Raw genomic sequence first — 10,441 nt, forward strand, 5'->3', positions numbered from 1 at the left:
CACTTTGGTTTTTTGCTGTTGTGGGTTTTTGTAGCAGCTTTATTTGACATAGCAACAATGAAACAGCCCAAATGTTCATCAGCTGATTAATAAATTTTAGAATAACCATACAGAGGAATACTACTAAGCAATTAAAAGTTATTGAAGGAAAGTTATTAAAAATCTATAGTGCTTTAGAATTTTCAAAAGTTTCACGCATGATTTCACATAATCCCATAACCCTTTTTTAAGGAAGAATTATTCATTCAGTTTTGCACCATACCTAGCAGTATGTGGGATCTTAGTCCCCCTTGTTGTTCAGTCATTCAGTTGTGTCCAACTCTTTGTGACCTCGTGGACTGCAGCATGCCAGGCTTCCCTGTCCTCTAGCATCTCCTGGAGTTTGCTCCAACTCATGTCTATTGAATCAGTGATGCCATACAACCATCTCACCCTCTGCCGTCCCCTTCTCCTCCTGCCTTCAATCTTTCCCAGCAGCAGGGTCTTTTCTAATGAGTCGGCTCTGTGCATCAGGTGGCCAAAATATTGGAGCTTCAGCTTCAGCATCAGTCCTTCCAATGAATATTCAGGGTTGATTTCCTTTAGGATTGACTACTTTAGTTCCCCTACCAGAGATCAAACCCACACCCCTGGAATGGAAGTGCCGAGTCAACCACTAGACCACCAGCAAAGTCCCACCCATAACCCTTTTCAAAAAATCCCCTACCCCTATGTTGTCCCTCCCCCTCCCTACTGCTAGCCACTAGTTTGTTCTCTATATCTGGTATATAGATAATATATCAAGGTATATCTCTATACCTTGGTTTTTTTTCCCCCACTGAATATGTCCTAAGAATTATTATCAATTCATGGTACTTCACTGTTCTTTGCATGTACTATCTCCTAATGATGGATATTTGAGAAAATATTCAGTCTTTTCCTGTTTCAAATAAGGTCTTAATCATCTTATGCATTTGTTTTGTATTTATGGAGGTATTTATCTTCAGGATAGAGTCCTAGAGGTTTTGATTGCTGGGCCAAAGGTAAGTGCATATATAGTTGTACCTTCATAGTTATATTATGTTGCACTTACCCAGCAATATATGAACATGGCTGTTTTTCCTGCAATTTTGCCTATAGACTATACCTTGGAACATTTCGATGTTTTACAAATATGATTGGTGAAAGTGAAATCTTAAGATAGCTTTAATTTATATTTCTTTTATAACTAAGGTTGAGCAATTTTTCATATATTTAAAGACCATTTGCCTGTATTTTAAACTTGCTTTTTTTTTTTTCTTTTGAGATATGGTTGCATACAGTAAGCTGAACAACTCTTAAGTGTACAGTTTGGTGAGTTTTGACAAATGTGTACATTAGTGGCGTAATGTGTACAAAGCTAGTGGAGGTGATGGAATTCCAGTTAAGCTATTTCAAATCCTGAAAGATGATGCTGTGAAAGTGCTGCACTCAATATGCCAGCAAATTTGGAAAACTCAGCCGTGGCCACAGGACTGGAAAAGATCAGTTTTCATTCCAATCCCAAAGAAAGGCAATGCCAAAGAATGCTCAAACTACTGCACAATTGCACTCATCTCACATGTTAATAAAGTAATGCTTAAAATTCTCCAAGCGAGGCTTCAGCAATACGTGAACCGTGAACTTCCAGATGTTCAAGCTGGTTGTAGAAAAGGCAGAGGAACGAGAGATCAAATTGCCAACTTCCGCTGGATCATCAAAAAAGCAAGAGAGTTCCAGAAAAACATCTATTTCTGCTTTACTGACTATGCCAAAGCCTTTGACTGTGTGGATCACAATAAACTCTGGAAAATTCTTCAAGAGATGGGAATACCAGACCACCTGACCTGCCTCTTGAGAAATCTGTGTGCAGGTCAGGAAGCAACAGTTAGAACTGGACATGGAACAACAGACTGGTTCCAAATAGGAAAAGCAGTACATCAAGGCTGCATATTGTCATCCTACTTATTTAACTTATATGCAGAGTACATCATGAGAAACACTGGGCTGGAGGAAGCACAAGCTGGAATCAAGATTGCCTGGAGAAATATCAATAACCTCAGAGATGCAGATGACACCACCCTTATGGCAGAAAGTGAAGAAGAACTAAAGAGCCTCTTGATGAAAGTGAAAGAAGAGAGTGAAAAAGTTGGCTTAAAACTCAACATTCAGAAAACTAAGATCATGGCATCCAGTCCCATCACTTCATGGCAAATAGATGGGGAAACAGTGTCAGACTTTACTTTTCTGGGCTCCAAAATCACTGCAGATGGTGATTGCAGCCATGAAATTAAAAGATGCTTACTCCTTGGAAGGAAAGTTATGACGAACCTAGACAGCATATTAAAAAGCAGACACATTACTTTGCCAACAAAGGTCCGTCTAGTCAAGGCTATGGTATTTCCAGTAGTCATGTGTGGACATGAGAGTTGGACTATAAAGAAAGCTTAGCACAGAAGAATTGATGCTTTTGAACTGTGGTGTTGGAGAAGACTCTTGAGAGTCCCTTGGACTGCAAGGAGATCCAACCAGTCCATCCTAAAGGAGATCAGTCCTGGGTGTTCATTGGAAGGACTGATGCTGAAGCTGAAACTCCAATACTTTGGCCACCTGATGCGAAGAGTTGACTCATTGGAAAAGACCCTGATGCTGGGAAAGATTGAGGGCCGGAGGAGAAGGGGATGACAGAGGATGAGATGGTTGGATGGCATCACACATTCAATGGACACGGGTTAGGGTGAACTCCGGGAGTTGGTGATGTACAGGGAGGCCTGGCGTGCTGTGGTTCATGGGGTCGCAAAGAGTCGGACACAACTGAGCGACTGAACTGAACATTACATCTCAATCCATAATGTGTTGCCATTGTGTCCTTTCCATTCTATCACCTCCCCCCTTGCTATTCCCCTGGGAACCACTTTTCTGATTTCCATCCCCATAGATTAATTTTGTTATTCTTAAACTTCATGGGCTTCCCAGGTAGCACTAGTGATAAAGAATCCACCTGCCAGTGCAGGAGATGCAAGTGATGTGGATTCAATCCCTGGATTGGGAAGATCCCTTGAAGTAGGAAATGGCAACCTGCTTCAGTATTCTTGCCCGGGAAATCCTATGGACAGAGGAACCTGGCAGGATACAGTCCATGGGGTCACAAAGAGTCACACATGACTGAGCACACACACACAAACTGCATAGAAACAAAAACATGTAAAATGTACTTTTTTTGTGTTCGACTTCTCTCACCAAGCCTAATGTTTTTGAAATTTATGTGTGTTGATGGGTGTATCAGTGGTTCCTTCTTTATTTTATTGCTGAGTATAATCTCAATGTATGAGTAGAATACAATGTATTTGTCAATTGTCCTGATATTTGCATTAGGTTGTTTCTGATTTTTGCTTCCGATTTTTGTTTTTCTGAGAATAAACATAGCTGGATCCTAAGATAGGTATATATTTAACTTCACAAGAAATTCTTAGATATCTTTTTGAAGTGGTTGTACCAGTTTACACTTCCTTCAGAAATACATGAGAGCTCTAGCTGCTCTGCATCCTTATAGACATTTGGTGTTCGAGATTGCAGAAGTTTAGCCATTCTAGTCAATGTGTAGTGTCTCCTCGAGGATATAATTTGCATTTCTGTGGTAACTAAAAGTTGAGTGGGGCTTCCTGGGTAGCTCAGATGGTAAACAGTCTGCCTGCAATGTGGGAAACCTGGGTTCAATCCCTGGGTTGGGAGGATACCCTGGAAGAGCATGGCAACCCACTGTAGTATTCTTGCCTGGAGAAATTCCGTGGACAGAGGAGCCTGGCGGCTACAGTCCATGCAGTCACAAAGAGTCCAACACAACTAAGCAACTTACACTTTCACTTTCTTTCAAAAGTTGAATATCCTTTCATGCAAATCTTTTGCTCATTTTAAATAAGGTTCCTTTTCTGTTACTGATTTGTGGAAGGCTCCTTGTATAATCTGATTATAAGGCATTTGTCAGACATTTGCATTACAAATAGTTTCCCCAGTCTGTGATTTGCCTTTTAATTTTCTTAATGGTGTCTTGATGAGCCAAAGTCTCAATTTTGATAACATCTATTTTATCCATTTTTATAATGTTTAGGTCTTTTGGTTTTTTTTTGTCTCAAAGGTATTCTGCTATGTTTTCCATAGTTTCAGTTTTTACATTTAGATTCTTTACCTCTGAGCCATAAAAACTGGGGAAGCCAGGTTTTACATTTAGGTCTGTGAGTCATCTCAATTCAGTTTTTGTGTTTTGTGAAGTCTTTCAATCAGCTAGTGTAAATTTTCCAACTTTTCTTTTTCAAATTGTTTCAACTATTCTGGGTCTTTTCATTTCTCGATGAATTTTAGCTTGCCAATTTAAAAAAACTCTGTTGGAATTTTGACTGACACTGCATTGAATCTTTAGCTCAATTTGTGGAGAATTGACATCTTGACAATACTGAGTGTTCAAACTCATGAAAAGCATATTTCTCCAGTGATTTAGATCTTCTGTAATTTCTCTCATCAGTATTTTATAGTTTTCAGTAAACAGATCTTCATATTGCTAAGTTTTTTTATATTTTTGAGGCTATTGTAAATTGTGTGCTTTAGAAAATCTAATTTCCAATTGTTTGTTGCTATTTTATAGAACTATAACTGATTATTAAATATTGACTTTGTGTCTTGCAACCTCATTTAGCTCATTTATTAGTTCTGGTAGCTTTTCTGTAGATTCCTGACAGTTTTCTATGTAAAGAATTATACCACCTGTGAATAAAGTTAGTTTAATTGCTTCCTTCCCAACCTGGGTACCTTTCATTTCTTTTTCTTGCTGTTTTGCACTGGCTAGAACCTCCAGTACAATGTTGAAGTGGTCAGAGCAGACATCCTTGCTTATTCCCAGTTCTAGTTAATTGAAGGTTTTTTCATAGATTTCCCCTTGAAGATTGAGGACATCCTCTTCTATTGCTGGTTTGCTGAGATTTTAAAAAATCAGAAATATGTGTTGAATTTAATAAAGTGATTTTTCTGCATTGATTGAGATGATTATATGTTTTTTCTTTTTTAGCTTGCTAATATGGTGAATTACATTGAGTTTTATTAATAAAAGTTAAACTAATATTAAACTCTTGGGATAAAGCCCACTTGTTCATGCTGTTTTATTTTATATATTGGTGGATTATATATTGCCAATTTTTTGTTGAGATTTTTATATCTGTGTTCATGAGGGATATTGGTCAACAGTTGTATTTTCTGATAATGTTTTTGTCTGGTTTTGTTGTCAGGGTAATTTGGCCCCAGAGAATGAGTAGGAAAGTATTTTCTCTCCTCAGTTTTCTTGAGTTTGTATAAAACTCGTGTTATTTCTTCCTAAAATATATGATAGAGTATTGTAATTACAAGATTATTTTCTTTAATATATATATTTCTTCTGGAGTGAGCTTTGGTAGTTTGTGGCTTTCAAGTAATTTATCCTTTTAATATCTGTGGACTCTACAGTTCTTTGTCATTCCTGATATTAGTGAATTTGTCTTTTTCCCTTCCCACCAGTCAGGCTAGAGGTTTACAAATTTTCTTGATCTTCTCAAAAAATCAATTTTTTATTTCACTGTTTTTTCCCTATAGTATTTCTATTTTTTTGTCCTCAATTTTCTCTCTCATCTTTATTATCTTCCTTCCTTCTGTTTACCTCAGGTTTCTTTAGCTGCTTTTATTTTAGTTTATTTAGGTGGAAACTGAGATCATTGATTTGAGACATTTTTTAGTACAGTAAGTCCCCAACATATGAACGAGTTCAGTTCCAAGAGTGCATTAGTAAGTCCAATTTGTTCACCAAGACCAACAAAGTTAGCCTAGGCACCCAACTAACACAATCGGCTCTATAGTACTATACTGTTGTAGGTTTATAATACTTTTTGCCAAATAAAACATAAAAACAAACACAAAAAAATAGAACATTTTTTGATCTTACAGTACAGTACCTTGAAAAGTACCGTAGTATGGTACAACAGCTGGCATACAGGGGCTGGCATCAAGTGAACAAGCAAGAAGAGTTACTGACTGGAGAAGGGAGAGGAGGTGGGAGATGGTAGAGATGAAGGATCGTCAGCAACAGGAGATGGAGGGCAAGCTGCAATTTCACTCATGACTGACACTGATTGGACTGGTTCCTTGCTGGATTCAATTCTATCTACTCTCTTGAAAAAATGATCCAGTGGTGTCCTTTTTTTTCTCATCGTAGATTGCATTCTGAACAGCTGCTGCAACCTTTCTGTGTTCCATTCCACAGAATGTGTACCATTCTGTGTTCTGTCTGGATCCTATGCCTCAAAAACTAACAGTGCCTCCTCACATAAAGAAAATCCCCTTGCTATTTCCTGTCTCCTAGAAGAAAACGTAGGTAAAACATTCTCTGGATATAAATTCCAACAAAGTTTTCTTTGCTCAGTCTCCCAAGGAAATGGAAATAAAAATGAAAGTAAACAGTGAGACCTAATCAAAGTTACAAGCTTTTGCACAGCAAAGGAAACCATAAACAAAATAAAAAGACAACCTACAGAATAGGAGAAAATATTTGCAAATGATGTGACTGATGAGGGCTTAATTTTGAAAATATACAAACAGTTCATACAACTCAACAACAAAAAAGCAAACAACCCAATTTAAGAGTGAGCAGAAGACCTAAAGAGACATTTCTCCAACATGAAAAGATGCTCAATATCACTAGTTATTAGAGAAATACAAATCAAAGCTACAATGAGGTACTACCTCATGCTGGCCAAATGGCCATCATTAAAAAGTCTACAAAAACAAATGCTGGAGAAGGTGTAGAGAAAAGGGAACTGTCCTGCACTGTTGATGGGAATGTAAGTTGGTGCAGCCACTGTGGAAGACAGTATGGCAGTTTCTCAGAAAAGTAAAAACAGTAAATTCAAGTAAAAAGTAAAAATAGTAAATTACCATATGATCCAGCAATCCCACTCCTGGGCACATATAAAGACAAAACCATAATTCTAAAAGATACATACACCCCTATGTTCATAGCAGCACTATTCACAATAGCCAAGACATGGAAATAATAAATGTCCATCGATGTATAAATGGATAAAGATGTGGTACATATAGATAATGGAATAGTACTCAGCCATTAAGAGGAATGAAATAATATTTGCAATAACATAGATGCAACTAGAGATTATAATATTAACTGGAGTCAGTCAGAAAGAGACAAATACCATATGATATCACTTATGTATGGAATCTAAAATATGACACAAATGAACTTATCTATTGAAACAGAAGCAGAATCAGGGACATGGAGAGAAGAATGGTGGTTACCAAGGGGGAGGGCAGTGGGAGAGGCTTGAATTGGGAGTTTGAGATTAGCAGATGCAAACTGATATGTATAGAATGGATAAACAACAAGGTCCTACTATGTAGCACAGGGAACTATATTCAATATCCTGTGATAAAACATAGTGGGAAAGAATATGAAAAAAAATGTGTGTGTGTATATATATATGTGTATGTGTGTGTGTATGTATAACTGAGTCACTTTGATGTAGAGCAGTAATGAATACAACTTTGTAATTCAACTATACTTCAATAAAATATAAAGCAATGAAAAGAATGAGGTATCTACTGGGAAAAGCTCAGGTCAGCAAGACATGGATCTCAAGGTGGGAGAAGGGGGACTGTCATTGGATTCCCTCAGGTGGGTTTGATTATACGGACTTCCAAGAGACCATGGTAGGCCATGGTGTCCTTTCCATCTCTGAGGTAAGGAGGTGTGTAGTGTAAGGAGGTGTGAAGTGACCTTGGAGAAGGAACATTTTCTTCTAGGGCTTCAGCAGGAAACTGGAAACCTGTCTGTTTCTATGGGGAGCCCCTGAGAGATGAGACCACTTTGTCTTCTACCACTCTGAGGTCTACTGCCTCTGTATTTTAATAACTGAACTTCAGCCCCAAGTAAAACTAACTCATCTAAGAAGTCCCAGAAACTAGAGAAAAGATAATTCAGATCAAGGATAACACATGTCCAGCGCAACTTGTTCAAGATAGCGATTTGAATAAAAAAATATGAACATGGGAGGAGTCATTTTCAGTGCAAAATATTTTCTGAGTTAGCATTATTTCCCAAGTGCTCAATTCAGGAGCTGATTAGAAGAAAAGGATGGTTGTTGTTAAGACACAACGTGGTGGCTTGCAAACTCAAGTTGAAGAAATACTTCAGTGCATAGCTCAAAAACACAAAGATGGAAAATGAGGGATTTGTCATAAATTGAGGTGACTGTATGCACGAATTTCTTTAGTATATACCCGAGTAGAACTGCTAGGTCATAGGATATGTGTATCTTCACCTTTGTCAGAATACGCTAAAGCATTTTCTAATGAGATGGTACCAATTTGCAACTCATCAGCCATTTTGAGTTACTTTGCTGCACATCCTCCCCAACATTTGGGGTTATCAGACTTTTAAATGTTTGCCAATATGATATGTGTATAGTGTTATATCATCATGGTATTAATTTGTATTCCTTCTTTAACATGAGGTCAAATAGTTTTTCATATGCTTATTAGCTTATATTTACTTATTCGAAATGGCTATTGCAGTTTTTTCCCCATTCTTATACTGAGTTGCCTTTTCCCCCTTCATTTGTATGTACGTATTCATTATATATTCTGAATGAGTTCTTTTTTTCTTTAAAAAAATTTATTTTTGGCAGTGACACTGGTCTTGTGGGATCTTAATTCCCTGAAAGTCACTCAGTCATGTCCGACTCTTTGCAACCCCGTGGACTATACAGTCCATGGAATTCTCCAGGCCAGAATACTGGAGTGGGTAGCCTTTCCCTTCTCCAGGGGATCTTCCCAACCTGGGGACTGAACCCAGGTCTACGTGCATTGCAGGCGGATTTTTTACCAACTGAGCTATCAGTGAAGCCTTCCCTGACCAGGGATCAAACCTGGGCCTGGCAGTGAAAGCACCGAGTCCTAACCACTGGACTTCCAGGGAACTAACTCCCTGTGAGTCCTTTGTTAATGACTGATTTGCAAATATATTCTCTCATTTTGTGTCTTCTTTATGTAGTCGTCTAATGAATTGAAATTTGCAAAGTTTTAGTGTAATCAAATGTATCAATCTTTTACTTTGTGATTATTGCTTTTTGTGTCTTGTTTAAGAAAATGTTCCTTCGTCTCATGTCATGAAGATATTCTTCCATATTCTATTCAGAAGTCTCAAAGTTTTGTCCATATTTAGTTTTATAATCCACCAGAATGCTTATGTAAGGTATAAGGTAGGGATGAAGGTTGTTAGCCTCTTCCAATCTGCCAAATATCCTCACATGAGTAGTAATCTTTTATTATCTCCCCCCTTGTTCTAATCAAGGACCTCAACTGAACACTCTCTGGCACTTCTCTCCCCTCCTGAATTTTCATTAGACCAACATAGTTCAGACCTTCTCTTTCTCTCCTACAGAAAAATGTCTCATAGAGACAGTGAACAAGATAATGAACATGGGGCTGATTGTACAATTGATCATGAAGACAAGAAGTGCTTGATAAGGAGACTACTGAGGGGCAGTATGAACAGGAAAGACCCCTCCAGGAGCAGGTAAGCTTCAGCTGGGTTTTGAAGGATGGTTAGTCCTAAGAAATCCCAAGCAGGAAAAAGAGCAAATGCAGGGGTGGGCTTGGGCTCGGAGTCTGGTGGTACATTTGGGTTGGCAGTCCTTGCCACTGTGCTCTGACCTTGTGGCCTGACACCCAGCATCTACCTGGCTGTATCCCATCCCAATGGTTGGTGGTAGAACATGAATGTGAGCAGAGGTCTTGATACCATCAAAGCATTATATTATAGCATGATGGTTAAGTACATGGACTCTAGAATCAGACCTAGGCTCAAACCCCAGGTCCACTGCTCACTAGTGTGTGCCATGGACAATTGACTACTATGCACTAAATTGTGCCCTCCTCCCCAATTCGTATGTTGAAGCCCTAACCCCCAGTGTGATGGTATTTGGAGATGGGGCCTTTAGGAAACAAGTAGGTTTATATGAAGTCATAAGGCTGGGGCCTTCCATGATGGAATTAGTATCCTTATAAGCAAAGGCACCAGAGAACTTGCTCCCTCTCCCTGCTGTGTGGGGACATGGCAAAAAGGATCTGTCTACATGACTGAAGCAACTTAGCACACTACAGGCTAGGAAGAGAGTTCTCACCAGAACTTGACCGTGCCAGCACCCTGATCTTGAGCTTCCAGCCCGTAGAACTGTGAGACCATAAGTTTCTGTTGTTTAAGCCACCCAATCTGTAGTATTTTGTTAAGGCAGCCCCAACCTAAGAAGTTTATTTTCTCTAAGCCATGGCTTCCTCACCTATTAAAAAAATAACATAATATTTACCTCTCAGGGTCTATATAAGAAGTAAATGCATGCAAGAAGTGAACAGC

The sequence above is a fragment of the Odocoileus virginianus genome, chromosome X (assembly GCF_023699985.2).
Source record: "Odocoileus virginianus isolate 20LAN1187 ecotype Illinois chromosome X, Ovbor_1.2, whole genome shotgun sequence".
Taxonomy (NCBI): Eukaryota; Metazoa; Chordata; class Mammalia; order Artiodactyla; family Cervidae; genus Odocoileus; species Odocoileus virginianus.